Consider the following 18,456-nt stretch of genomic DNA (forward strand, 5'->3'; position numbering starts at 1 on the left):
ATCTGCCTTTCATAGGCCCCCAGGGAATTCTGATACTGAGTGAGAAGCACTACAGCAGGGTATCTCAGTGGTTAGAGAACCACACCGCTAAGGGATCACCGAGGCAAGGGAAGACTGTTCTGAGACAACACTTCTGATTGTCACAGAATGACCAGGAGTGATGGGGACCTGAGGAAAGACGTTGAGTTCAGTTGCTGAGGGGAGCAGAGGTCCCCCAGAGCAGTTTCGGTGGAGAGGTGAGGATGTGAGTCATGATTCTCAGGGTTAAGGCTGAAGAGCTAGTAAGGAAGTGGTGGGAGTGTGTATGGCCTGTTTGTTGCAGACCCTTAGCTGTGAAAAGAGGCAGAAAACTGGAGTTGAGGCTGGAGGTGGCATTTAAGTTCACGCAAAGAGGATTTTTGTTTGTTTTCCTTTTAGGGGAAAAACAAAAACCAGAAAACAAAAAAACAAATTTGGAAACAGAGGGAGAAGTTCCTGCGCAGAGAGAAGGGTTGGTTTTGGAAATTTAAAAAAAAAAAAAAAGGTGATTACTCATTTTCTGGGTCAGGAAGAGATGTCCTTTCAACTAAAGGTTAATTTGGGTAAACCAGTAGTCTCTTTCCTCTGGTTTATACGTTGATCTTTTGCAGCAAAAGGATAAAGTTTAGAGAAAAAAGTGGTTTTCTTCCCTCCGTCTAAGTGTGGGGAAACGTTTCAGCGCGCTCTGTGTTCCCAGGTTTTAAGGCACTTTCCTGGGTGCCCGGATGGGGCCTTTGAGTTGCCGCTGAGAGGGGGCGCTTCATTCCTCCGGGGCCGCAGCTTCTCCCAGCGGCAGCATCTGCTCAAACCTTTGTCCTTGCGGGTCCAACGCCTGCCTGGAGATGCAGCACGCATGCGCATCTGCCCCTCCACCAGCCCACCACCGCCCACCTCGACTGACTGACCTCGTTTCTGATCAGCAACTGTGCAGTCTTTATTTTCTTTGCTGTTTAAAATTAGTTATGGGCTTGACTTTTTTTTAACGCATAAGTTTCCAGAAAGGATGTTTTTTTGCCGTGTGTTGCCTTCTTGCCCCGCCCCCTCGCCGCCAACACGGCCTCCCTCCCCCACCCCCAGCCCGGGACAACCCTCCCCGCTCCGCTCTCTGATTCACGAGGTTCACAATCTTAGACCTTCTGTTACTGCTTGTTCACCTCTGGTTCCAGCATATTTGCTTTCTTCCCAGATTAACCTCCCAGCTATCTCTGTCGTCACCCCCTGGGGCACACCTGAGGGGGCGTGCTATTTTTAGGACTTCTACTGTCAGTCTCTAACACAAGCTGCTTCCTGCTCTGGAAATCTCACAACAAAGAGGTCTCCTAATTAGCATAATTGCTATCATTCCCGCGGGCATAATCCCCCGGCCCCAGAACATCAATTCCCACCCCCGCTCAGGCTCTGCAGGACAATAAGACCCAGGGCCAAATGGGACCAGGGGTTGGGGTTTCTTTACCAGCGGCCTGTCCTGGTCTCTCCTGTAGTGTTCACGTCCGTCTCAGGGCAATCGAGTTAGGGCGAAGCCTGGAGGGTTCGGATAGGGGGAGGGTAGAAAGGCTGTGAGACCAGTTAGTCAACAATTCAGAACAAGAGCTGGATTACTAGCAAAACTAGACCTTGGCTTACAAGAGAGAGATTTGCGTCTCAGTGATTCATTGTGTTACTCTTTTGTTTTCACTTTCTGCTAAACAGAGCCTTGGTACCCCAGTCAGGGATCCCATATAATGTCGAGGTAAGAGTCTTTTTGTAACAACAGTGAAGTCTAGGGTCTCATATTTCTGGGAGGGCATTACCGTCTCAGGGTTCTTTCCAGGAGGTCATCTCTCTTTAGAAGCATTATGTTCTATTCAGGAATTGTGATCTTTGCTGTACTTTACAAGCGTGAAGGGATCATGCTGCCTCACATATCAGGTTGCAGGATGTCCTTTACCAAAACAAAGGAGCACTTCTAGGGTACAGGAAATGAAGTTTCACTGATGCAGACTGGTTGCTTGTACTGGTTGATTGCTATTTATAATATTTTTGTTCTTTTTAAAAATGGTCCTTTGATTCTAGCATAACTTAGATAATGTTGAAAACACCAAACTCACACACATGAGTTGTACATGTAACAGCTGTAATCCACACACGGATGAGCTGTACACTGGTATCGATCCATACGATATTGATTCCTAACACTGCAATGTATTCTGCAATGTATTCTGTATTTAGAATTTCTAAAGTTCTAGTCTGAAATATTTGTATTTCTTTACTGTGTTTGTTAAGTTTTCTTCTGTTGCAAGTAATGGGAAGATCAAATTCGCAGAAGCTGAGAGAGAGGAGAGAGAGAGAGAGAGAATTTACTGGCATACATCTCTTAGCCAGAGGTAGTTTTAGCTTGATGCATGGTTTGATCTACAGGTTCAAATGAAATGATCAGGACTTGATTTCTCTTTCTTGTTTGTTGGCATTGGCTTGGTTGATTTTTTTTCCCAGGCAGGCTCTCTCCTCCTAGTGACAAAATAGCTGCAGCAGCTCCGGCCTATGAAGCAGTGCAGAGAGGCAGCCCTGTGGGCAGGAGCATGGGTTCTGTGGTAGGGTCGACTGGATTCTAATCTTACTGATTGGCTGACTTTTACCAAGTTACCATTCATCTGCAAGCCTCAGTCTCCTGATCTGTGAAAAGGGCTCCTCATAAAATCTCTGTCTTCTGATGACTGTGAGAATTAAATCAGATAATGTATGTAAAGCACTTAAAGTTTCCTGGCACCTAGTACCTAGAGAAAGGCCAGACGAGAATTCCCTCAGCATCTTCATTTACACCCTTTTCCTCCTTAACTCCTTTTACATTGGAGGAATATTCCTCCTCTTGGCAAAGGCCAGCTTCCCTCTTCCCTCTTGTTCTCCAGTCCCTTTCTCTCTCTCATTTGCAAGGATTTTGTTCCTTTGGTTTGGCCTCCATATCCTGCACTGTGAATCCTTTGCTCTGAACTAGATGTTTTAAAAATGCAAACATTTAAGAGCAGGGCTGTGCTGGAACCAGATGTCACTGGCTTGTAAAAACCAATTCCAAGCATCTCTTTCCAACTTTATATCCAGCGATATCACATCGGTAGCTGGAAATCAACCCCTGTGAGAGTATTTACACTGCAGAGATTGGCTGATGCTATAAATCAGGGCTTTCCCCCCAGAGAGCCAGTGGTTAAACATTTACCAACACACCACTGATAAAAACAAACAGTAAGTATAACTCATTAAAAATAAACAAACCCCAAACTTTCCTTGAGTCCAAATCCTCTCTCTTCCCGTAGCAGCCAAGCATCCCCCAAAGGGTTGTCTCACACAGGCTGTCTCTATGCTATCACCCCCTACCCCACCATATTTATCCTTCAACTCTCCACATTAGAGATTTTGCCCCTAACATACATCTGAAACACCTTGCCAAGTGCCCCAGGGACCTCACGCTTCCTGAACCAGTGGATATCACTTTGTCCTTATCAAACAAATCAAATCAAAAAATGTTCTTAGATGCATTTGGCATTGATGATGGCTACATCCTTCTTGGAACATTTATATTCTTGGCTGCTGTGATTCAAAGATCTTCTCTGAGCTGGTTCTTTTTTTTTTTTTTTTTTAAGTCCCTTATGCTCGTTTCTCCTTCTTTATCAGACTTCTAAGTGTTGAGGTTCCTTGAGGCTTAGAGGTTGAACTTAGGTGAGCATCTCAATTCTTCCCTATTTAAGTACCATCTTCATATTGGTTGTTCTCAAATCTTCCTCTAAAGCCCAGGCCTTTCTTCTGAGTCCAAATCTGCTTCTACTTCCTGACTCATTCATTAGGGTGTCACAGAGAACACCTGAACTTAGCATGGTGAAAGCAATATTCCTGATTTTCCTCCTCCCGGAAAAAACCCTCCCCCTCCCAACACAACACACAGCCACGCGGCTTTCCCAAATCAATATATGTTACCGCTCAAGGATTCAATTTGAAAACATAGGAGTCATTTTTGATTTCTCTTCTTCTCTCTCAACTGATGCCCGGACTAATCTATCATCAAATCCCTTCCATTTTCTCTCCAATTCCCCTCTTGTCTTCAAATCCATTGCTGCTTGCTACCTTAGTTCTAGGCTGCCATGGTCCCACCTAGGTTTCCAGAATCCCCTTCTGCCTTCTCTTCTGGTCACACGGCCTTTTTTTTAGTCCTTACCATTTGGCATGCTTCCTCCTACCTCTGAGCCTTTGCACATGCTGTTCCTTCTTCCTGGCATGTCCAACCCTCTGCTCTTCACCTGGTTAATCTTACTCATCTTTCAGACCACTCGGCTGAATTCCTGATACCGCTGACTGAGGCAGGCCCTTCTTTTAGACCGAATTCCAGCACCAAGTTCTTTATTTCGGGGACTTTGATCACAGTTGCGTCTTTACATTTTTATGAATTAACAAATGTCTATCTTCCCCACTGATCCCAAGAGTCAGGAGGTCAGGAGCGGTTCCTTGTTTTACCTCCAATGCCTTGTAAGCACGGTAAGCCATTCAATACATAGCTGATGAGTGAATGAATAGAAAGGGTTTTAATAACACGAGGGTCGAGTTCACAGGAAGACGAGACCCTCTGTGCCAGCACGGTCAGGGGAACTGGGGAACCCACAAATTCCAAGACCTTCCTGCTCAGGGCCTCCTTTCGCAGAGGAGAGAGCTTGGTAGCAAGTGATCGTTAAGGCGTGCTCTGCCCTCCAAATCCTAGCCTCCAAGAACAGAGGGGTGTCTGCAGAGGGTTCCCCCATAAGCTCTGCATCTGGGGGTGCTATCGGCTTCCACCAGTGCATGTCGGACCTTGGTCACTTGGACAAAAAGAAAGAACACATTAGCTTCCCATCATTCTTAACAGATGGCTATCAAGCATATCTGCTCTGAGTGTAAATCTTATTTGAGACCCAGTTGTCATAGTCTTGGGCTGTTTTCCCTTTAAATTGTATTCAGGTTTGAATTGACCTTATTACACTACAGTTTCTCCCACCTCAACTGTACCCTAAATGGCATCTTATAAATGCATATAAATCGATCGTCTTCCCACCTCTTCCTGAATATCCCCAACTCCATCGCACCAGATTTCACAGAAATGGACTCCAAGGCTCCCCTCAGCGCCTCTCCTTTAAGGTTCTTCTCTTTAAATTCTATGCGGTAGCCTTACATGAATCATATTTCCACCTCCTAACCTCCTGACTGAGTTAGCGCTTTCGCTCAAAAGCACCTCCAATTTGAAACCAGTTGAGATGATTTCTGTAATACTCTCACTTCCCAGGCTCTTCTGAATTGCACTTTTTTTTCTCTTAAGATTCAGTTTTCTTATCAGAAGCAACTGATAAGAAGACACAAGAAGAAGAAGAAAATCTATCTCCCATAGGAGGAATGGTACAATGGGATTGCTAGGGGCTTGTATTAGGATTACAGGAAATCCCGGTAAGGATCGACTAAAAAGGAAAGTTTTCCATGAGACCAGAGAACGTTAAGGCCACCCTAGTGAAGCCATTGCCAGAAGTATTGGAAATAACAGTGACCTGATGCGGGTCGCCCACAGCTCCCTCTCATTTATCTGCAAATATTTAACATGCTGCTAAACAGTATTTCTTTGCCCCCACTTTTTTAATTGAACCGTTTTTTTCATGCAATTAAGTGACATTTTTTTCGGCACCAGAGTAGCCATTCATTGGTTGCGTTAGCAGAAATGAGTTACCATCGCTGAAAAGGTTGCATCACCAGTGTTTTATCCCGGTGTTTGGTACCATCTAGTCTCGCCTTGTGCTGCATTTTCATGGCCTCGTACAATCTCCACTGGTCCATTTGGGTCCCTCCCACTGGAATTCTCGGCTCTCCTGTCTGCACATCCACAATGAGGCTTCTGGGGACAGGGTCATGCCTCAGCCCTTTCTGACTTTCCGGCTGTGATGACCGGGCTCCACGGAAGTTTTTGTGTTTATCTTCTGTCTCTTCCCAAAGGGGCACTTGGGGGGTCATTTTCTAGGTCTGAATTAGAAAATAGCAACCGTTCCCAGTACGCTGAAGAAATTCATCCTCTATCTGCTGCACACATTCAAGGTGTGTTTGGAAGCAGATTGGTGTAACAGGCACGGGATTTTGATACGCACGCTGGTCACTGACTTAGTTTTTACACATAATAGACTTGTATTTACATCTGGTCCTTAAAGTTGAGGCACCCATAGATAATCTGCATTGGAACTACCTTAACAAACGGTGGTGAGTTCATTTCTTTTGTTCTGTTTGATATGAAAGTCTTTGAGAAAAAAATAAATAGGGAAAATCAATGGTATCATTTTCACAAAACGTCTTTGCCAAGCATAACACTGGAGGAAGAACGGCAGTCCGAGCTTTTCCTCCCAGGACCTCCTAGATGCTGGGTTTTGCTCTCTGCTTTGAGCACGGAAGCTGGATCGGCTAAACAGGGGACAAAGGGCAATTCTAGATCTTCCCATTTAGGGTTCCTGAGCAGCGCTGGAAGGAGCCTTAAGGATGGTCTGATCCCACGTTCTCTTCTCTTTGCATAAGGGTCTTCGGTGGAAAACAGGGGTCAAGGGACTTTCCTGAGGTCTCACGCCTCTGAATTTCAGGAGTCTTTCAGTCAAGGTTTATTACGATGAGAAATCAAGTCGTCCGCTCATAGGGGGATCACTGAGCACTTGATGAGATGCTGAACCGTTTCACACTCAGCAAACACAGGTTTTCTCTCCGCACTGGAATCTTTGGGGAGATTTTAAGCTAAACTATACACCTCCTCAAAATGATGATAGCTTTTCTGAGTAATACTACGAAAAAGACCCTGACTTGGGTGCCTATAAGTCCGTCTGCCCCCGGCAGGTGGGCCCCAGCCTCTCTTCCCTTCCTCTTCTTGCTGTTCCCTGTCATCTTCTGGTCCTTCTCCTGGGTGATTGGCTTTACCTGGAGCTTATCCTTCCTTTCTCCCTCCCTGTCCCTCTTCATGTCTCCCTGTATGAGCTGACTCTCCATCCCTTCCCTCCAGAAAGCCATGCTCCGTTCACTCCCCTTGCCCAGTTACCCCGGGGTCTTCTGTGTCCAGCCCACTTGCAGTGGCACGTGGAGCCATTGTCTTGGTGCCAGGACTGGTCCGGGCATCGGTGATGCAGCGGTGAGGGGACCCAGGTCCTGCCCTCCTGGAGCTTATGTTCTGGTGGAGAACGCGACCACCAGGGGGCACCTGCTTTCACGATGCTTTGCAATCACTCTCTTTTTGGAGTCTGTGCTTTCTCTTATCAGACGGGACTGTCTGCACGTGCGTGCTGTCTACCATTTAACACGCAGTGACCGCTTAGCACGCGATGGCCTCTGACTTCACAGTCTGCGTGGAAATGTGAGGCCCCCTCCTTGTCTTTGATGTGGTAGCAGGCATGTCCTTATTTCAGAGGTGGCTCCCCCTCTGCGTTGCCCTAATTCCTGCCCAGTGGGGTGACCACTTTGAGTCATCCAGGCTTGACATTTCAGGGTTTCCTCACATCCTTTGCTTCCTCCTTATACTGTTAATCAGGACTCTTACTATATTCTAAATTGTCACCAAATGGAGATGCTCGCTCCCTTCATGTGTTTTGGATTTTTTTCCCTTCCTGATTGCAATTCACCCCTTAAAATGTATTTATTTTTTATTGGAGGCTAATTGATTTACAGTGTTGTGTTAGTTTCACGTGTACAGCAAAATGATTCATATAGACATTTTTTTTCAGATTCTTTTCCCATCCAGGTTATTACAAAATATTCAGTATCGTTCCCTATGGTACACAATAGGTCCTTGTTGTTTATCTATTTTATATATAGTAGTGTGTGTGTGTGTTACTCCCAAATTCCTAATTTATCCCTCCCCTCCTTCCCCTTTGGTAACCGTAAATTTGTTTTCTACGTCTGTGAGTCTGTTTCTGTTTTGTGAATGAGCTCATTTGTATCTTTTCTGTAGACTCCACATATAAGTGATATCATATGGTATTTGTCTTTCTCTGTCTGACTTACTTCACTTAGTATGATCATCTCTAGGCCCAAAGCAGGATCAGTAGGTCCTAACAAACATTTGTGAACTCAGTGTACTTTTCCCATGTGCACAAAACTGGGGGTTACCTGCGGCTGACCTCATTCCCTAAGGAGCAAGGGAGGCCTTGCTGCTCTCTTTTTACGTAAATCAAGACCTCTTTTCTGCTTGAGAGATACACCTGGGTTGAGCCCCACTCTTTGGATTCTAGGAACCTCCTTGTCATTTGTCACCTGAAGACTGGGGCTCTCTCAACGAGACAGAGAGGGCTGGGCCATTTTTCTTCTGTTTTCCCATGGATGAATCTGGTGCTCCAAGGGTTTTAGTAACTTGCATAAATTCACAAAGGACAGAACTTCACACGGTAACATAGAGGCCAGCCGAGCATGCAGGGACGGTGGAGCAAAGTCTATAACTCTCTTCCGCTTGTTAGAAGAGTTGACTTGCCTTTGGAATTTTACAGTCAACTTCGGTGGAAAGAATGGGACATTTCCTTTATTTTCCAGTCGCATTCATTGCACCATGTGGGTGGCGGCTGCTGGCTGGCTCCGTGGGTCTCAACTGGGTTAGACTCTCCCTTGCGTGAGATGCAGACCTTCTCACTCTGCTTGCCTCTGACCGCCCAGGGTTCCTTTTGGGAGATGCCGGGGCCGGGGCACTTCTGCCTTCACTTGGGGGAGGTGCTGCAGAGCAGAGATGATTAAGTTTGCACCAGTCTTCCGAGCCCAGTGGGGAATCAGGTCATGCCAAGCTGGAGTGCCAAGCTTTCCCCCGGGGCCAGTGTCTCATTCCAGCCCCGGTGCCCTTCCAGTCTCCTCCAATGAGACTGGCTTTTGGTTTCCCCATTTAGTTATGTTGCACTCAACGAATGGATGAACAGGAAATTGGTCCAGATATTTGGTGGCTCCGAGGACATTTATGGGGAGGAGGGTTATAAGCAGTTGGAGGATTATAGAACCCCAGGTGCTCAGGAATTCTTTGCCAAAATGGATGAAAGAATTTTCCTTCCCAGTTGAGGTCGGTGTACACAGTGGGCCCCGTCTTCACATCACTGAATAGGTCAGAAAGTCCGACGACTATTCCCGTTTCTTTGAGGCAACATTTATTAAGCACCTACTGCATCAGAAGCAGCAGGGTTACAGGAATGCACAGATGGATGGCCCTGGCAGCCGCTTGAGCTGGAGGAAATCACAGTACCATCCCCCGCTGAAGCCTCTCTTTGCATTGCAGAAAATGAACGGAGGCCCCCTGTCTCCTGTTTTGTGGTCTAAGCGTTTGACAAGGATCTGCTTCTGCTTCCGAGAGGCCCCTGTCCAGCCTCAATGCTCCTTCCCCCCGACCCAGCCCAGCCAAATCCACTGCCGAGGGAGAGAAGGGCAGATACCAAGGCTTCAAGTCCAACATCCCGCTGAGGGCTGCCAGGCTTGCTCTGCTTTTGTTTGCTTCAAAAGCATTTCTTTAAAGGAGACACGTGTTCTCTGAATACAATTCAAACTGTCTACGTGTCCCAGAGGATGTATGTGGTCGGCTCCGGAGAGGTCATTCTTGTCTCCAAAGCCGACGTCCGTGGACTGTTTATTTTCCTCACTGTGCTATTACCAATGTGTATTTATTGAATTTATTTCTTTGTTTATATGTTTACGAATTAGGCTTTCCCCCTAGAAGGTAAGCTCCCTGAGAGCAGGTGCCCCTGCATTCTCTCCCAGCACGTGGCAAGGGGCTTTGGAAAGATCTAGGAACGAATTGGAACAAAAATGCACAGAGTAAAAGGTGCATTTATTCCTCTTTTCACACCACTCTCTCCCAGCGCCACTCCCCAGTGTTCACTGCTGGTCATAGTTTGATTTATATCCTACCCTTCCAGATGTTCCCCTCTGCATCGACAAGACCACCTCCATATACCACTCTCTTCAGCCCAGTGGGGAGCACACAGTTTTGACACTGGATGAGAACCCAGCATTAAAACCCTAAAATGCAAGCAGAGATCTACTGGGACCAGGGCTAAGAGATTCCATTCTGAGCTGTGGGCGGGCATATTTGGAACCTCAAACTGTAAATGTTGGGTTAAAAAAAATCAAGGGTTAAAAAGAAAAGCGAGAGCCCTTATCTGAGAAGAAATTTGAAATCTAGACTTGGTAGGAGAAAGAATTCTTTTATGTGACCCAAGTAATCTCAAAATACAGCGTAGCAGTGCTCTTTGTAGGCAACACTGTTTTCATAATTACCGGTTGGCTTTTTCCCATTTATGTGGATCGAGATTCTAATGCAATCCAACAATCAGAGCTAGAAACGCACACTTAAAAAAATCAGTGATAACCTGTAAGTGAAGGGATATAGCTTCTGGAATGTTAGTGGGAGTGGGGGCCGGGGGGTGGGATGGTGGGAACTGCCCAAGCAATGCGGTCCCTGTGCCACCTTTATTGAAATAACGGTGATAGGGAACTTGTAGAGATTTGGAGGAAATCATCATCTGACGATTATATTTGTGAAATAGATTTGTGAAACCTCTGTCACCAACATGGTACCTATATTTTTTTCATCTGGAAAAACTGATCAATCCAAGGACTACTGGATAAATGAAATGGCCAGGCAGCACAACCATACTTCAAGAGACAGATCTAGTAGGTAATAGTAAACACATGTGCCCTGAGATAGCAAGGGTGTGGAGACCGGAGCACTGACGAGTGATAAATGCATTTGCCTTTGTCTGAAGCGGAGATTTCTCAGTCGTAGTCAAATATCATCTCAGCATGACTAACTCTGTGGGTTACTGATTGCCCGTGAGCTTAGTTTATCGATGGGACATGCTTCCCTCTTTGTTAGAAGGATCAGTGGCACTCAGTTAATTACTGAAGGACCACATTCGTCTTTTTCATCCAATACAAAATTATGTTTTCAACTCAATGTGATGCGTGGTACAAAGAAGTCAAGATAGGTGAATCCAGGAACCTGTGGGCACACAGGTGAAGGAGTATTAATTTTAAAACCGGCAAGAGTATACATTAGCATGACAGAGTTCCTACCGATCGCTAACTTTCAGCATTCACTTTCACGACCACAGACATAATAAAAGATGAATCTTGTATTCTCAAGGCTTCAGAACCTAGACACAGCCCCGTGGGTCGATGGTGAATTATGACTTTGTCTCAGGAGTTGCACTGTAAATCATTCCTGAGGCTTAAAACTCACAAAAATATATCTCCATGTGTTTCTAACCAGACCTTCTGGTGTTCTCAATGTCATCTCCAAAATAAAGCAATCACTGTTGAGATTTTTCTAGTGTTGTGTGACGCCTGCCCAGTAACTTTCTGGGGAGAATGATTTAATATTTGCAGCGAAAGGCAGATACTCGGCTCTCATCCACAGAGACCAGGGATGCTCAACAAGTCCACTAATAGATGCCATTTCTCATCCTGATTTGTTGCTGGGGGACCTGTCACTAAACACACCTAGCAAGTGGTTGAAGACTATGTTGTGACACATTGTCCTTGAACATCCACTTGGACCCATCTGCCCTTCTGTTATCTTTCATTCAGAAAGGAAATGTCCAAATACGACTTGCGTTTTCAAAAGTATAAAATGGCTATCTGTTAAAAAACGGTCCATGAGTGATGGTAATTCCTTTCCTTCACTTATACTAACCTCTGTTGGAAAGTCCTGCCTGTATTGACATGGAGGCTGTAGGCAAACATAGCCACCTTTTTTTTTTTGTTGTTGTTGTTGTTGTTGTACGCGGGCCTCTCCCTGTTGTGGCCTCTCCCGTTGCGGAGCACAGGCTCCGGACGCGCAGGCTCAGCGGCCATGGCGCACGGGCCCAGCCGCTCTGCGGCATGTGGGATCTTCCCGGACCGGGGCACGAACCCGCGTCCCCTGCATCGGCAGGCGGACTCTCAACCACTGCGCCACCAGGGAAGCCCACAGCCATCTTTTATAACCTCGTTCTCATCCCCATCACGGCATCAGTTGCTCTTGGTGCACCTGTTCTAACCAACCATCCATTCCTAGGGTGATTGCTGCACCTGGACACTCCCCCAAAGCCTTCTCAAAGGAACGGACTTTTTTTTCAGTGTCTAAGAAATTCTTTTAAAAAGCTCTGGCCCCCTGGCAAGGGATGTTGGTGATATTTGATTCCTACAAGTTCATTGTCGATTTGAGGTCAGGTTTGATCTGGCTGGAGACAGGAATAGCAAAATAATTGAGGTGTGAATGTTTTATTTTTCTAAGCCAGTATTACTAGGGAAAGAATCACAAATCATTCCCAGGTGGAAGGAGGAGGTTGAATGAGGATTTTATTTTGTTTTGTTTTGTATTTTATTTTTTCCTTTTTTTATTTATTGAAGTATAGTTGACTGACGAGGATTTTTAAAAAGAATTTTTTTCTGATTACACTAGTAATAAATGTTTATTGCAGAACATTTGGATAATAATAATAATACTCCATAGTATGACAACCCAGAGATACACATGGTTAACATTGTAGCATTTGGCCTTTCTTTCCCTTTGTAAATGCGTTTCATCTTTCCTTTATCTATACACAATGTGTCTTGCTCTATATAAGCTGAGCTGTTACATAAGTTATCCTTGGCATTTTCCCACTCCTTAAAAATTCATAAAAATTCTTCAGATATGTTTTTTTAATGCCTGTACATACTCAATTGTGTTTAACCAAGCTTCTGAGGAACATGTAGATTCTTTCTTATTTTTTGTATCATAAATTATACCAAGAACCATACACATCTTGGTGTGCAGCTCTGGTGATTTCTTCACTACAAAAATACAAAATTATTATTACTGGGTTGAAGCATATAAACATTTTTCAGGCTTTCAAAGCACACTTTGCCAAACTAAACATCAGAAAAATCACGTTACTGACCGTTGTACAGGCAGCCTACGAGCAAAAGAATTCTCTCTTCCTCTCATCAAGGAATCATGTGAACACAACAACAAGAGCAAAAGACAAAAAATCTTTGCCATGTGAAAATTAGAAAAAGGAAATTTGTTTTACAATTTTGCATTCCTTCTTTACTCTCGGGGTTTTCTTTTTTTTTTTTTCTTTTTCTGGCATCTGTTTAGCGGTCTTTTCTAATTCTTATGTAATTTTGTTTACATCCATGGCCTATATTTATACTAGAATAAATGTCTTTTTAGTGTCCTATAAGGTGTATTTATATATTGTGACTCAATCTCTTAACTAAAAGCACCTTTTCATTTCTTGAGGCAGAAACGTTTACATTTTAATGTAATCAGGTATATTGATTTTTAAATGACTTTTTGTGAACGCACCTCTTTTTCCTCAACAGATTTTACATACATTTAAGCTTCACAATTTATGTATTTTAAAATTTATTTTTTGATATATTTATTTTTTTAATTGAAGTATAGTTGATTTACAATGTTGTGTTAGTTTCCAGTGTACAGCAGTGATTCAGTTGTGTGAGTGTGTACATATACATATAATATAAATATTTTTTTCAGACTCTTTTCCCTTATAGGTTATTGCAAAATATTGAGTGTAATTCCCTGTGCTATATAGTAGGTCTTTGTTGGTTATCTATTTTATATATAGTAGTGTGCATATGTTACTCCCAAACTCCTAATTTATCCCTCCCTGCCACCCTGCTTTCCCCTTCGGTAACCGAAAGTTTAGCAACTTACGTTTTTCAATGCCCATCTCTCTTGCTCAGAGATGATTTTCTTCTCAGAACTGCTTAATGGGATTAATAAACGCAATACCCCCTTGAAATTTAAGTCCATGGATCACCCGTTTTCTAAAAACTTGTTATTTCTTGTGGCAAATGCATTTCATAGAGAGGTGTTTTCTCTAGTTTTTCAGAAGGGGTGCTTTCTTTGCATAGCAGTATCATTTTAGATGCTGGGACTTATTTCTCCTTTAGGCCAATTCTTTTAGAGGAAGTTCTGTGCTTGTTTAAACCATAAAAATGATAATATTCTGTCCAAAATAGATGGGGGTTCCTGGTCAAATTCTGCAGTTCTGTATGAGGGGAGAACAGAAAATGGACATGAGTATGCATTTTTATTAGGAAGTCAGTAGCTTGGGGGTGTGAGTGGTTGTTGAGAGATGGGGTTTAGGGAGTCACAGCTGGGAAACTCGCCCTCGTGCAAAAGGACATCTCGCTGTCTGTGCTGGCTGAAACTAATGCGCGTGCCCGGGGTGAGTTAGGCTGCGTGGGGTTGGGGGACCGGCCTGCACCCTGCGTGTTGAGGTCCCACTGTCTGCCCTTCCCCCTCCAAGGAAGGAAGGGTTAGCAAAGTTTGTCAGGGTCTTCTCCACTTCCAAGGCCACTCTAGTTTTTGATGGGAAGTGGGGATGGTGACTCAATGAAATGTGCTTCCTTAAACCAGACCCACTCTACACTAAATCTGACAGTAACTTCTCTTAGTTTTATCCATTTTTCAATGAAGGTGTTTGCATGTGTCATTTCCAATATCCAGGTCAGCTGGGAGGCTAGATTTATTGATTAGTGCTTTGTCCCCATTTTGCAGAGATGTACCGAGACCTCTATTTCTGATTTTTAAAGACTGTCCTCTCTCATACAACCTGGCAAACTAGTTTGCAGGAGTATTTATGGGAGGTTGGAGCCTTGAGCCAGGTGAAGATACAAATCCCTCAGGCAGGTAACCCCTCTCAGCATGGAATTCCCAGACTGGGAAAGAGAAGCGACAGCCTTGACAGTGGTTTGATTTGTGCTGGGTGGACCTGACTACAACTAAAATTGCAAAATGGTTTGTAGGATCATGACAGTTTTGTACACAATCTTAGAGTCGGTTGAGGTATTTAAACAGTCATGAAACTCAAGGAGGCTTGCTGGAAGCTTGGGATCGATCACCACTGGAGTGAATTCCCTTGATCACAAGACTTGCCATCCTTGAACTTCAATTTCTTCATTTGCAAAGAGAAGGGGTGGAATCTTCCAATTCCTAAATCTTATACACACACACACACATTCCACAAAACCCAAACAAACAGACAAAAACCTAATATCTATCTATCTATCTATCTCTATCTTTCATCTATCTATATTTTATAGATGTCTGTATAGATAGCTCTATCTCTCTAGAAATATCAGGAATCCATACAGAATTATAAAGACATATCTAATAAAGAAAGAACAAGCCTTTTCTTAATTCTCTTTATCAAAAGGGCTTTAAGATGAATGACATAAAAAACAACTACACGGTATTACAGATTCCCAATCTTTCCCAGTTTCATTCTTCTTCGCTATCTGTCTTTTCTCCAAATACCTTGGTGATTCTGAGAAAACAGGAATGAACAGACTATTACAGGATAAAATATGTAGTTACTACCGAAACCCTTTTACTACGTGATTTCACCCTGGGCTAATATATTAGACGAAGCCCAGATTCCTCAGCCCGGGGTCTGTGCGGGGATCCAAGGTGGCTCTTTCGCTGTAACAGTTTGTAGGTGCTGGTAGACGATAGTGCGTGTCACCTCTCTAACCCCCAATCCAAATCTCAATTGAAAAGGAGCTTTGTTCGCTTGGTTTTCCTGGTGTGGATTTAAAATATTTCCATTTTCCACGGATAGATTAACACTTGACCATCCGTGCGATGCGCCAGTTCCTACCTTTTCCTTCGAAGTTTGAAACCACAGCCACCCTTAGAATTCCCCTCACAAAGCACAAGGAAATCCCTCCTAAGGCACAGCGAACCAGCTATAGACTCCATAATTAGCTTCTGTAATAAAGTACTTAACGTGAATAGAAGCCCTTACTAATTACAGCAGGAAGTTGTAAGGGCAGGGGCAGGCGGCTTACCCACAGCTGGGGTGAGGCTCTGCAGAGGTGTCTGGGAACGCACACCCACAAGGGTCCCAGTCCGCACAAGAGCCCCAGGCCTTAATTAGCCCCAGCAATTAAAAATGAAAACAATCCTCCATTTTCTCATTAAAGGATGGAAGCCCCTCCCCCACTGCATTCTTTGAAATGATAATTTTGCTTGTGCAAAAACCCTGCTGATGGCGGAAGACAATGGTTAGTTCCTGCCCCGCAAGACGTCGGCACCCCTTGGCTTGCTAAATTCCAGACACCTCTGCGTAATGGGAGATTGATTAGGGTTAATAGACATTGTCACAGGTCAGGACACAAAACACTTGGGGTTATGGGTGCCCTTGCACATAAGATCACAAGCTATAAATCAAAGTGCTTAAAAGAAGGGCAGAGCTTTCCACCCTCAACGGTTGGTAACAATCGACTTCTGTTTCACCCCAGCTACTGTCTCCGTTACCTTCCTCTGCATCTTGTTAATGCAGCCACGATGTCAGCCAGACAGATGTGGGGAGGGCTTGCGATTCCTTTACCCCTCAAATTTTCAGAAGCTTAGAGGTGAGGGGTGTCCGCATGGCTGCTTGGAATTCCTATGTTTGTTTTCTCTCCATTGCTAAGGTAACCGGTGCCCAGCAGCAGCTGTAACAACGGTCAGCAGCTGTCAATCTCACTTTGACTTGATGGCTAAAAGGAATACAGATGGATGAAGAGATTGAAAAAATTAAAAATGAAAGAAAACTTACCCCCAGAGGAGAATTTGAGTATTTAGTCTATGGGATACAGGGACACAGGGCAGACCGGGGAGGGGCGGGGCGGGGGGGGGGGTCAGTGATGTCTTTTGGGATGCAGCTGCCAGGGGCATAGCATCCCGGGAAACAAAGCCACAGGCAGCGGGACCCTCATGGAGACAGTTTCTTAAAGTTACTGTATAAGAATAACTAAAAGAAAACTGCCTCAACAGGAGGAAACATCAAAAAAATTGAGAAAGCATTAAGAAAAAGGACCTGGCTGTGAAAGTTAAGAATATTTGGAGCCCTTGCACCTAACCATTAGTGCTTTCTGCTTCTTTCCTCTTAATAAGGGCTGACCTTAGGTTTAATGTATTTTTTTTTCCTTCTAATCAAAAGAAAATAAAGCTGATTTGGAGATGTACATTGGTTTCCTCGTCATTTTCACCGGATCGCTTCCAAAGATGACGTTTTCTTAATTTCTGAAATGTTTTGGGCACATGTAGCTGAGGACACACCAAAATTATGTTTGACAAGATCAACATATTTCCCTGAAGCACTGTTATTTCTCATCCTCTTTTTGCTGGAATTTGTTTTCACTCAGAGCTACATGACACAGGCACGTGGGGTCGGTAAGTGGCAAGTATTTTTTTTTCTCAAAATGTTTTAAATTGATAGCAATGAAAACTCTGTGTGTGTGAGAGAGAGGAGAGAGAGAGACAGATAGACAGACAGACCAGTGGATCAGAATTACAGAATTGAGGGGTGAGAATCAACTGATACAGGACAGAGACAGGCAGAAGGGAATTTCTGCAAATATGTGTGGAAAGGACAGACCATTCACTAAAGGATGCCGCGCTGATGGACTTGGCTGGTGGGAAAAAGTAAAGCTAGATTCTACCTGGCAAAGTCTGGGTTAGGAAGGGGTAGGATTTGGGGCTGGGGTGTAGGGTTTTCAAGTATATTTGCCATATTGTATTTCTTTCAAATAGTATCCAAAATTACAGAAATAAATAGGACAAAATGGTAATGTTGGTTAAATCTAAGTCATCGTACACTGGTGTCTGTTTTGTATTTTCTTTGTGCTTAGCTGTATGTGGGAATATTCTGTACACACACACAGATGCGTGTGTATGTGTACACATGATATGTGCGGACTATACATTGTATATATACACACTCATGTATATATTATACTTGTATGTGGAATATAGTATATAAATAAATATGTGTGTGGGATGTATTTTTTTTTTAAAGCTACAGTAGTAAATAGGAGGCAAAAATGGAAGGTCTTTTTATGTGCTGCTGAGGAGTTGGAACTTCATCCTGAGGGCAGTGGGGAGCTAAGCAAAGGCTTTTTAAAAATTAAAAAAATTTTTTTTCTTTATTTTTTCTTTCTTGGCTGTGCCGAGAGGCAGGTGGGATCTGGTTCCCAGACCGGGGCTCGAACCCGCACCCCCTGCATTGGGAGTGCGGAGTCTTAACCCCTGGACTGCCAGGGACGTCCCTGGAAAAGCTTCTAGGCAGGAAAGTAACATGATTGGATTTTCTGGTTGCGACGATCACTCCAGCTGCAGAGTGGCAAATGGGCCCGGCTGGAGGTAGAGCCAGAGCGGGCGTGGGGGTTGGAGTCTCTCCGGGGAGACATCACGGTGGCCGGAACGAGGAGGTGCCGCGGTGATGGGGAAAGGTGGCAGACCGCAGACAGCGAAGAGGCTGACTCTCCGGGTCGTGTGGGTTGTCGGGTGTGACACCTGCAGCGAGGGGCAGGGGAGTGTCTGGGTTGCTCCTGGGTGGCAGGCTCAGGCCGCTGAATCACCCCCTGAGAGTGGCCGTGGGGCGGGGGGAGTTACTGGGGGCAGACTGGGGACTTCCAGTTTGC

The 18,456-nt window shown here is 44.5% G+C and overlaps 1 long non-coding RNA gene across 1 annotated transcript in view; it reads right to left on the reverse strand.

Annotated features, from left to right (window-relative positions):
* The window catches only part of LOC141277416 (uncharacterized), a 28,671-nt gene extending 12,237 nt beyond the window's left edge, over window positions 1–16,434 (reverse strand). Inside the window, exons 1-3 of the long non-coding RNA XR_012328794.1 lie at window positions 16,307–16,434; window positions 13,697–14,033; window positions 1,472–1,539 (exon numbers count right to left, since the gene is read on the reverse strand). This is a non-coding gene — a long non-coding RNA (uncharacterized lncRNA). The remainder of the gene's footprint in view (window positions 1–1,471; window positions 1,540–13,696; window positions 14,034–16,306) is intronic.
* Window positions 16,435–18,456: the final 2,022 nt, after the last annotated feature.

Source organism: Tursiops truncatus, chromosome 20 (assembly GCF_011762595.2).
Source record: "Tursiops truncatus isolate mTurTru1 chromosome 20, mTurTru1.mat.Y, whole genome shotgun sequence".
Classification (NCBI taxonomy): Eukaryota; Metazoa; Chordata; class Mammalia; order Artiodactyla; family Delphinidae; genus Tursiops; species Tursiops truncatus.